Source organism: Alosa pseudoharengus, unplaced genomic scaffold, assembly GCF_046254945.1.
Source record: "Alosa pseudoharengus isolate Yale_2024_CS ecotype anadromous, Long Island Sound unplaced genomic scaffold, YU_APseudo_1.1 YU_APseudo_1.1_scf_1, whole genome shotgun sequence".
Classification (NCBI taxonomy): Eukaryota; Metazoa; Chordata; class Actinopteri; order Clupeiformes; family Clupeidae; genus Alosa; species Alosa pseudoharengus.
In genome coordinates, this window is record NW_027468564.1 from 39,301,844 (window position 1) to 39,312,699 (window position 10,856).

Sequence of the window (10,856 nt, forward strand, 5' to 3'; positions counted from 1 at the left end):
CCCTCACAGCTACGAGTGCAGAGTTCATTTACGGCTTGCCTTGTCTCTAAAGAGGGCCGCGCTCTCTGAGCGGAGAGTGGTGTTTGCTCAACCCGCTCTCTTGGCTTCTCCCTGGTGGGCGTAAGCTAAGGAGTGGCGGCCTCAGCGAGCGGACCTGGATGAGACCTGTTGTTTTCGCGGGCTTGTGTGGGGAGGGGCGGAGACTCAGCAAGCGGACCTGGATGAGACCTGTTGTTTTCGCGGGCTTGAGTTTCGCGGGCTTGTGTGGGGAGGGGCGGAGTCCGGGATGACGAGTACTCTTTGCGAGTTCGCTTCCTGCGGACTTGTGTGGAGCGAGTTGGAGAGTTCTTCGTCGCGCCAGCTCTCCGCACTTCATGCTCTGTTTTCCCTGCCGTGTGCAACACTACGCTGCTCGTCCCCAAGTGTAGTGTGAACCGGGAAATGTCCACCACAGCCCCCCATTTCTCTAGCACGTCCAGGCCGAGAATGCAATCATCCTGAATGCTAGCCAACCAAAGCCGGCGGCTTGCCGTCTCACCGTTGATGCACACGCACACCAACTTTTGTCCATACAGTTCCGCTCGCTCTCCGGTAACTGTCGTGATGCGCGTTTTTGTCTTTTCCCAGCCTCTGGGTCTGGCTACCACCGTGCCGGGTAAGAGACCAGGGCGCACAAGCGAGATGGTGGAGCCAGTATCGATCAAGGCGCGACACCGAGTCCCATCTAGCGTGCAGTCCACATACAGTCCTCTGGTTTGGCCGAGCCGGCCCAGCCGTATGCAATCCATAGCCCCTCCCGCCGTGCCACCTTCTTCTAGTAACTGCTGGGGTGCGAGCTTGAGGGGTGCCGGGGCTGGGCAGTACCACACGATGTGCCCCGGCTCGCCACACCGGTGGCATCCGTCTCCGCTGGCCGGCCTCTTCCACTCGCGTGGGCGCCGTTGTGGTGGCTGTGCCGTGGTCTGCCGCGTCACCTCCAGTTCCTCCCCGTCTTCCTCCATCGATATCTGGCGTGCGCAATGCCGCGACTCTGTTGTGCGGAAGATGTTTTCCACCCGTTCGGCTTCCGCGAGCGCCACGGACAGCGAGCTGGGGGCGCTCAGGCGAAGGTGTTCTTTTAGCCGCTCTGGGTGGATGCCTCGCACGAACGCTTCCAGTGCCATCTCTTCATGTAGACCCTGGCTGTACGTTGGGTAGCCCCGCCGGGCATACAGCTGCAGGTCAGCCGCGAACTTGCCCAGTCTCTCGTCTTTGTGTCGCCGTCTGGAAGCGAGTTGTTCTTTGGCATCGCTGATGAAGATTCTCTGGCCGAATCGTCGTTGCAGAGCTGCTTCGATTGCAGTCCAGCTTACTTGCTCCGCCGGTGGCAGGTCTTCTAATACTTGTAGCGCTTCCCCCTCCAGGGCCAACGCCACCTGTACGCCCGTTCTCTCCGCCGACCAGCCATTCAGCTCGGCTGCCAGCCGGACCTGTACCATGTATGTCACCAGCGGCCTTTCGCCATTGTAGTGGGGCAACTTTACGCTGGGGCGCCCTTCTACCGCCGCCGTCGCACCGAGGACCGGCCGGTTTCCATCGCTCCCGTGTGGAGCGGGTTCAAGTGGCGGGATGCTGTCATCAGCCCGGTTCGTTTCCTCCTGTGGCCGGGGGCGGGTCTCTTCATCACAGTCACGCTGCAGGCTGGCTCCGTCTGCTTGGCTCAGCAGGTGGCCATGGGCGAGCGTGCTGTCGAAGAGCCGTCTTGGCAGGAAACTCATCATCGCCAGGTAATCAGTTGCAGCTTTCTCCTCCCGTCCAGTAGGGGTCGTCATCCCACTTCTGACACCAATGTAACAATCTTGCAAAGTTGTCTCAGAAAGGTTTTATTGGTTATGCACCAAAACACACGAACGTCATTAAACAAGCAACACAAGGGAGGTCAATTAAACAAGCACGATACACAAACAGGGTAGTCACATACAATACACGGGGTAAACACATGAGGTACAACATAAAGAAAGACTATACCAGTTAACACATACATGACAAAGTAAACGCCATTACTCACACCAGAACCAACATCAACATTACACACACACACACGCAAAGCATTATGGGAGTACAGTCATAACAGCTAGGCTCAGATCATTACAATATGTTATTTCAGAAGTGAAAGCATAGCTTTTGTTGTGGATTTTCTTTTAACCTTGACGAGGAGTTACTCGCTCCTCTAAAGATCCACTCATGACAACGTAGCCGGCTGATTCGGCTGACTCGCACTCATAACAACAACATAACCAGCCCACTTGGCTGATCCGACTGGCTAGCCTACTCTCCATACAGAGCTTGCAATGTTTCGGACTGTCTTCGCGACCTAATTGCATTTTAAAGTAGACTATGCTTGCAGAATATATGTTATTTCAGAAGTGAAAGCATGGCTTTTGTTGTGGATTTTCTTTTAACCTTGACGAGGAGTTACTCGCTCCTCTAAAGATCCACTCATGACAACGTAGCCGGCTGATTCGGCTGACTCGCACTCATAACAACCTAACCGGCCCGCCCAGCTGATTCGACTGACCCGGGTAGATAGGCTACTCAAGCAGCTCCATGAGCGTGCAGTTCGGACTGTCTGCACGACCTAATTGCATTTTAATATGCTACATCTATACACCAAATCTAATTATGTCTAGGCTACATGCAGAACATTGAATGTTATTTCAGAAGTGAAAGAAATGGCTTTTGTTGTGGAATTGCTTTTCACCTCGAGGAGGAGCTACTCGCTCTCGCAGATCCACTCATGACAACGTAGCCGGCTGATTCGATTGACTCGTACTCAACGTAGCCTAACCGGCCGGCTGATCCGACTAACCCGGATTGCTACTCAGCCGCTCCAATCTGAGTCCCATGGTCTGTGAGTCTGCAATGTTTCCGGCTCTGCGGGAAGTTAACCAGTTATCTCGGACTGCCTGCTCACTCAGTCGCTTGAGTTGATTTGTGGAGTTGTGGTTGCCTACGAAATTGTTACATTTTTGGCAGCTACGATGGCTAGGGCTAGGAGGCTAGCTAATGTTGCAAGAGGTTTGTGTGTGGCGCTGTTTATCGTTTTAGATTGAATTGTAGTAGGACTCAACTGATCCGAGTTAATGATACTAGGGACTCGCGACTCATGGGTTAATTTAAAGATATGGGTGAAAGATCCGAGTGAATCACAACTCAAACAGGCTTACATCACAAACGTATAGGCTACTACCTTACTAAGACACAAAATCAACAAAAGAAAAAATATTATTTGATGACCAAAACTGATAGATCAGTATGTCTCTAGGCTAGGTTATTGCACATTGCCATCCATGCGGCTGACATATCAGGCCTAAAAGCTACACACATTAGTATTTTATTAAAGGTGAGATGACTATGAAACTATACAAACAATGTATTAGGCCTACCAAAAAAATATACTTTCCATAAGCACACTATATTACAACAAAGTATTAGCAATTTAATACACTTAAACTAAATAAACTTCTTTACCATTTAAAATACACTAACAACAAAGTACACTTTTAAAAACTACATTACAAAAACACTTTGAATATTGCACAATAAGTATATTTAATTTTAGTACACTGAAGTTGAACTTAATACTATGACTATGAAACTATAAAAACAATGTATTAGGCCTACCAAAAAATATACTTTCCATAAGTACACTATATTACAACTCTAAGTATTAGCAATGTAATACTCTTAAACTAAATAAACTTCTTTACCATTTAAAATACACTAACAACAAAGTACACTTTTAAAAAATACATTACAAAAACACTTTGAATATTGCACAATAAGTATATTTAATTTTAGTACACTGAAGTTGAACTTAATAACATCTACTTTGAAGTATACTTTCTAAAAGTACACATTAAACATACTTTACATAAAGTACAAAACGTGTAAGCATACTTGCTTTATACTTCATGTACTTTAATCATATTTCTAACACACTAAAGTATACTACTTTTTTACCTATCAAAACGAAAAATGACGGTTCCATGCTATCCATGTGGGGTTACATGCCCACCAAGTTTTGTGTACCCGGTCTTTCAGTGTCCCGGGAATCCTTGTTGGTGTACGTCACTAAATGTACACATAAATTATTTTATTGTAAGGCCCCCCATGAACGAAAGTACACAAAACTTGGCATGCATTCGGAGGGTGTCATAATGATCCTACACTTTTAATTTCGTGCAGTTTTGACCTTGTCAGCCAGAGATATTGTGATGAAAACACCTACTTTTTTGCTTTTTAATTTTGAACTAGGTGGCGCTATACATGAAATAAGTGGTAATGGGATGGGTTGACATGGCCCCTTGAGATCAACATACAAAAAAAAAAAGGTCCTCCTAAACCTTACGGTTCTTGAGATATTCACAGAAAACTGTGTCTGCCCTACCCTCCTATCGGGGGGTGCAGTCCAGCGGGGGGGCTACAGATCAAAACGAAAAACGATGGTTCCATGCTATCCATATGGGGTTACATGCCCACCAAGTTTCGTCTACCCCGGTCTTTCAGTGTCCCGGGAATCATTGACGGAAATTTGGACATGCGAAAAAGAAAAAAACTAAAAAATCTGACTAAACCTATATGACCGCCGCTTCGCTGCGCGGCGGTCATAATTATAGATCATTATTGTGTGTGTGTGTGTGTGTGTGTGTGTGTGTGTGTGTGTGTGTGTAGGTTAATTTATCTGAAGCTCAATGGATTAGCTGACAACAAAGAATCCTGGGAAAGCATCGACCAGCTGCACATGATCCATTGTGACATCACAAACAAAACCATTGGTAATCATCGTACTTGGATGTGCATAATTGCATAATGAGAACATAGCACTGGCTGTATCTGTTGCAAATGTTCTTACATGGAATGCTTTTCAGAATACGTTGAGGACCACTGGGACAAGGACGAGTTCTTTGGCTACCAGTTCCTGAATGGCCTAAACCCCATGCTGATCCAGCGCTGCTCAAAGGTGCCCGAGAACTTCCTCGTCACAGAGGAGATGGTCAAAGGCCTTCTAGGAGAAACCACCTTGAAGGCAGAGATAGCGGTAGGCAACACATTGGTCAACAGTCTAGCTTGGGGAAAAAATCAGTAGATTTGAGCACAGTATATAGCATTATGCAAATTAACTGAAAATATATAATTACATTTAATTTGCTGAAAGGCTTTTTGGTAGGAAATATTTCTCTTTTTTTAAGCATAAAAGCATAAGCATAAAAAGCATGAATCCAATAATCCAATGATTAATCCAAGTTGCTGGAAAGGTAGCATGGCCAACAAAGGCCCCTTTGACTGGACTGATTGAAGTGTAGCTTCAATCATGAATGTTTGTAGAAAAAAGAGACCAACACAAATATGTTGTTTTTTCATCTGTGTGAAGCTAGTTCATGTTATGTCTGATGCTAAACTCTTTTCTATATTTACTGTCTATGTATTGTTTGCCCTCCACTACACTAAACCACTCAGAAAGGGAACATCTTCCTGTGTGACTACAAGATGTTAGTATAAGTATAAGTATATATACTCTTTTGATCCTGTGAGGGAAATTTGGTCTCTGCATTTATCCCAATCCGTGAATTAGTGAAACACACTCAGCACACAGTTATCACACAGTGAGGTGAAGCACACACTAATCGCGACGCAGTGAGCTGCCTGCTACAGCGGCGCTCGGGGAGCAGTGAGGGGTTAGGTGCCTTGCTCAAGGGCACTTCAGCTGGTCCTACTGGTCGGGGTTCGAACCGGCAACCCTCCGGTTACAAGTCCTACCAGTAGGCCACGGCTGCCCAATGTTGGATGGGCTTGTGGGAAATGTAGTCCATGACAGGCAGCAGTATCACACCGCTCCCTTGGTCCTGCTCTACTGCAACCCTCAGGGTCTGATGCTGCCCATCGCCATACAGGTAAACAGTTTGCATTTATTTTACCTTCCTTATCCATGATATTCATCAACCGACACATTTCCCATGATTCATAACGTACAAATGACTCTATACTCTTCACTATTTACAACTTCCGACTCCATGTATAAAACACTCCTGCCTTAAAAAAATTCCTTTAACTTATTTGAGTTGTTTGTACAACCAGCCATGGAAAAAGTTGAACCTGATCTCATTTTTACTCATTTCCACAGCATTCGCTGTCAACAGCTGTTAATGTTACCGAAAGTTTAAAACAGTATTGGTTGTCATGGCGGTGCACATACTGTAGATCACTTACGAATAAGGTGCTTGAGCATCTGACGAGAATTGAGCATCTGACTGTCTTTTATACTTTTTTTTCTTTACTGTCTCTCTCCCCACTGGTAAGTATTTGGTGCCATGTATAACAGACCATTTTTGTAGAGAGAATTACCGTACTTTACTTCTAATTGCAATTCATCATGACAATCTTGCAGGATTTCATTCTGATGCATTCCTTTTGTCCACTTGACTGTTCTGCTGTTATTCAAAGTATGATCAGAGACTTTCTAATGAGGAGACACAGCACTCAATAAATCCTCCATAGAAATGCATGGGGTTAGTTTGTAACGCCAATATGGCAATTGTCTACACATATCACACCCCTTCCTTGGCAAAACGTTGACATGTGAATACATTGAGCCAATCATATGGTGTGTTGTGAAGACATCGTGCAAATCATGTGTTGTGATCTTGCCGCTGGAGGAAGATTGGTGTCGGGAAGCCTTGCGCACGCACATTTCTACTGAAATGGATGCCTGATGAGTGCCCAAAAAGCGTTGCAATATGGCCGCCGAGTGGAGCGAATTGCCTAAAAGGACTTTGGTATGATAGGTATACTGTATGTAGGCTAAAACTGGAGTAGCTGCCAATATTTAATTGGACTAAAAATTAAAGATCGAGAAGACCCTGTTGGGACAAAATGTTGTCGTTTTTTAGTCCAATTAAATATTGAGAGCTCCAGTGTGCGTGGACATTTATCTTCTTTTCATCCTAGCTGTACCTTTGTCCTGCAACTGGCCTAACAACAGGCGGGATTTGCACACAACTATTCTTCTATGCGATTAAGATCTTTTTAGGGTCGCATTCATTCATCAGAATGTTGGTTCCAACTTCATACTTTCACCACTAACATGTATGTCTCCCCTACACAGTTAGGGCAAACCCCTGGACCTGAGAACCCCATCTTCCTGCCCACCGATCCCAATCATGACTGGCTGCTGGCTAAAATCTTTGTGCGGGCCGCAGAGTTCAACGTGCACGAGTCCGACTTCCACCTGCTAAGAACTCACCTGCTATGTGAGGTGTTCACCATGGCAACATTACGGAACTTACCCTCCATACACCCGCTCTATAAGGTATAACACCTGGAAAACGGGTGGGGAATCATGGGAAACAATCTAATCATTGAAAGACTATAGGTAATTGTAGAACATATTCATATGTGCATTTATGGATTCCCCCCCCCTTTGCAGCTCATCTTTCCGCATATCCGGTACACGCTTCACATCAACATCCTGGCCCGGAATCAGCTGATATCTGAAAATGGGGTCCTTACCAAGGTATGTACATACAGCATTTTTCAACAGGCATTAACGATACAGTCCTTACGTTTAATCCAATATAGGGCAATTCCATGGAAAATAACATTTTTGTAACATCCATAACACCAAAAAAATGTGATGGTATGGTATGATGTGATGTGAATTTTCTGTCACGGCCTATGTCGACATTTTTCTAATTTAAACCGACTGGCATTGCCATTGCCATCAGCAAAAACCTAAACCTATTGCAAGCATATAAAACAGTTAACTTAAGCCGAACAATATGAGTCATTATTTGTGTTAAATATCTATGTTGGAAAAAATATATAGCCTGGACGAATTTCTGGGTATCGCTAATTTTCTCAACTGGCTCGTGGCTTAAAGGAAAATTCCGGTTTTTAGCACTTTAAGGCCCTTTTCTGGTTTGTTTTGGATGAACTAGAATGGTGGACACCGAAATTTTGACAATTGGTCCGGTCTCGACTTTTCTGACTCATTTTGAATCGCCTTTGACTTCTCAGGGTGGCTGGCAATGGGCATACTGTAGTAGGCTACTCAAACATGTCCTAAAACAACCCCTAACGTTCGTTTTCAAAACTGTGCAACTCACAGAGTGGTTAGTGGTGTTCGTTGATTATTAAAAGCAAATATATCGGCGCAATGTATGATTTCCAGCCGTCTTATTTGCTATTGTGGAACTATTCACAACCGCTCAATATTGGAACCTGAAGCATAGACTGCGCAGCTATCAACGTGCAATGAGTCTTCCAACAGAAATCAATGGGATTTTACAAAATGCCAAATAAAACACGACAGAAACTGTATTTCGCTACGCTACTTGTTTTGGAACATCAACCAACACCACTAACCACTCGGTGAGTCGAACCTACAACGCTGGGATAACAAGTCACCTGCTTTAGCCACTAACATGTATCACTATGCTGGTTTTAAGAGTCTGAATATTATAATACTAGCCTAACAAAAAGCAAGGAGAATATTATTAACAGCAAGAATGAGCCAAGTAGGGGAGTCAGTCTCTTAATCAAAATTAAGCTAAACAGGGGTGCAGGAGATATTTTGAAAGTGAGGGGGACCAAATTGTGAACACAAACCCATAGTGAGATCAGATTTCCAGATATAATCGGAGCGCCACCTCTGGCCCACTTTCGACCATCATATTTTAAACTTGCCAGAATATTAAGATAATACCATTGATTGTTTTCAAACAATTGTTTTCACTACTTGGGCCAATGGTAGAAAAAAGCAACATGGGATGTTGATATTTTATGAAGCCATGAATGAATCATCATGCCTATGATCCAAACATAGACTACATGATCAAATAGCCTAGTTAGGCCTACTTAAATTGTCTGGTATAAACCAAATCAACTCTCCACTGTGTGTTTGCAGTTAATATTTATGCATTGTTAGAACTTAACAAGTGTTGGTTTAACAAGTTACCAGTCCAGAACACACAGAAAATTGCAACAGAAAGTTGCCTTTATAATCAACTATTTGTTCCAACAGCATTTAAACAAAGCATTTATAAAATTGAAGAAAAAAAATTTACATAAGAAGTAAAATAAAATACTGTTACTGTAGTGACTGTATCACATTATCCCAAGCTTCAAAGAGCTCCCCACGTCATGTTGAGCAGGAGAAGATGAGCACTAGGCTACCATAAATCCTCAAATTTTCGGGATTGATTCTATTTATAGCAGGGCAAATAAAGGCAGGTTCCCATACAAGACGGGGTAACAATTGCCTACCATACCAACAATTGCCATTAGTCCAGTAGAAGACATTGTTCGATTTAAGTCAATGAAATAACCTCTTCTTAATATTTTATTATATGTTGTATTGTATTGTAGGCTATTATGTTGGTTGGATTAATAGCCTATGGTTGGCAAAGAAAAGTCGTTTTCCTACCATGGGTCTCCAACACACGTTCTCAAGCTCATTCTCTTGCCGCCCCTTTCGAGCTTGCCAGAGGCTGAAGCCTATTAAACACAATTGTTGCGACTCAAGGCATTCCAGCCTACAAATTTTATTTTAAAGAAATTACTAAATCATGCATAATTAAACAATAACTCAATTTAGGCTATACTTGTCTATGCAAAAAGGTTTCCATTACAGCACAACCCCTATTCAATGAAGGGCTGTCTCGCAATAAACAGCAGTGGAAATCCCGACACTTTTTCAACTGCATGAAACTTAACAGTGAACCATCAAATATTTCCCAAATATCAGTCCCAACATTTAGCAAAATAATCAAACAGTCCAAAAGTAAATTAAATCCCAAACCAAACCGAAAATGCTTTTGATAGCCTACCGGTATGCATGCCGCTCCAAACGAAATGCATGTCTAAATGCAGGTTAGACATATTTTAAAAAGCCTGCCTCGAATACCAGCCTGCCTCAAATAAAGATGATGATAAATGATTTATGCTAAGCAAGTAGCCTGGATTATTTTATGATTGTTAGTAGACAAACTGGCTTCAGATATCCAACAGAGTGAATATGAGATTGTGCAGTCTTACAGTAGGTAGATGGCTGTGGTTAGTGATGTGATGCTGTTAATGGGGAGTTTTACAGTTAGCGCAAATCCTATATGTTATTATTTATTTAGCGTACCTATAAGGCTTTTTTTTCCTTATCAAAAGTGAGGGGGACGACGGCTGTCTCTTCAGCACTGCGTGGGACATATCCCCCACGTCCCCCGTGCCTCCTGCGCCCCTGAAGCTAAAGGATAGATAAATCATTGAGTCACGAAATAAACATCCACTTCGGAATTTTTGGTTAGGCGGTTGTGATTTTTGGTTAGGCGCTCAGGACACCAACTGGAACTACCAAGGAACAACACAAGTGCGACTGCCCAGGGGCAGTAGTTCAAATGACCAAACTTTGCGTCCTTGTTTGCGATTGAGAGTTCGAACTACCTTTTCTAGGAACACCAAATCCAAGAACGATGGAGCGAACTACCAAGGTTGCGACGCAAGTTAGCAAACAACGCTTTCTAGAAACGAGCCCCTGAATGACCGCGAGGGAACGTTAGCAGCGAACGTTCCCACATCCTTCCGCAAACGTCCGCAGAACGTTCCCTGAATCGAAAATTGTTTGCTGGGTGAACACTATGGACGCGTGTATTAATTTCTTGACCAAGCACAATTCCCGTCTTTCCAAGTTGGTGTCATGGTTCTTATGCCTCCCTATTTCTCCCTAATAGTGCCATCCCGGTGGACCAAAGGAGAACTCGCAGCGATTATCATTGTACTCATCTTGGCACTCCTGGTTTTGGCAACTGTGGTCGTTACGTGCTGGT

At 44.0% G+C, this 10,856-nt stretch overlaps 1 long non-coding RNA gene across 1 annotated transcript; it reads left to right on the plus strand.

The window, feature by feature from the left end:
• The first annotated feature begins 4,752 nt into the window (after nt 1-4,752).
• LOC143138774 (uncharacterized) lies at nt 4,753-5,534 on the plus strand. The gene is made up of 3 exons (XR_012990295.1): nt 4,753-4,817; nt 4,911-5,080; nt 5,500-5,534. It is a non-coding gene; the product is annotated as an uncharacterized LOC143138774 (long non-coding RNA).
• Nucleotides 5,535-10,856: the final 5,322 nt, after the last annotated feature.